Below are 1,003 nucleotides of genomic sequence, written 5' to 3'. Positions count from 1 at the left end.
GCTCCAAAGCTTGTGGTTAATTTAGAGTTGTTTCCAAATTGTATCAGGTTCAAGATTTTTCTTATCAGAACCTTTTCCTTCCTCTCTTGTATTCCAAAATGCTTCTTCAAATGTGAAGGGGGGTGGTGACATTAAAAAAGAGTCCCCAAAACAAAGTCCAAATCCAGACTCTTGTTTTAAGACATCACAGAGAACTTTATTGCTTTCTAAATATCCATGTTTTCTCCATATCTCCTGGTCTACCTGGCAGGAAATGGGAACCATGTGACTAGTTCCAGCCAATGAGCTGTGAGCAGAAGTGATGTGTGTCACAGCATCATATGTAAAGCCAACATATGTAAGAGCTGGTGTATGACCTTCCAGATACTGTAGCTACAACATGGAGAAGCCTGTCTCATCCCGTATTATCAGTGACTAAAACAAGCAGTCCCCTTTCCCACTCAAGCCATGTTGGACATGTGGAGTTATGGAGAAATCAACTTTTATTGTGTCAAACGACCAGAATTTTGTATTTTCCTGTTACCGCAGCTGGTCTTGCTTATCCTGAATGAAACTTGGCATACCCTACGTGTGGCTTTGGGAGGCCACAAGCGCGGCTGACATCATTCACAACCATGAGACACAAAAAAAGTTGGGAACCGCCAGTGTGGTGGAAACTGTCCTACTGAGAATCTTGGGATTTAGGAAAGTTTCTTGCAATATTTCACAGTCATGAAGTGTGTGTTACAGGCAGTAAGTAACATAAAAGCCATCAGCAGACCAATCACTCACATTTAATAAAATTTACCATTTTGCAATATTACTTTACTTTTTCACTAATAAAAATGACACTATAGCTATCCCTTCCCCCATCCCATACCATTTTCTCACAGAAATAACCACTAACCTGGTACTTGTGTCTCTTTGAGGAAAATTTGTTCTGATTTTATACTTTTCTTTTACAAGAACAGGGCTTGTGACATAAAATATCCTTCTTTCACACTTTTTCCCTTTCTCATGTTTT

Source organism: Oryctolagus cuniculus, chromosome 11 (genome assembly GCF_964237555.1).
Source record: "Oryctolagus cuniculus chromosome 11, mOryCun1.1, whole genome shotgun sequence".
Lineage (NCBI taxonomy): Eukaryota > Metazoa > Chordata > Mammalia > Lagomorpha > Leporidae > Oryctolagus > Oryctolagus cuniculus.
Note: the sequence above shows the minus strand (reverse complement) of the source record.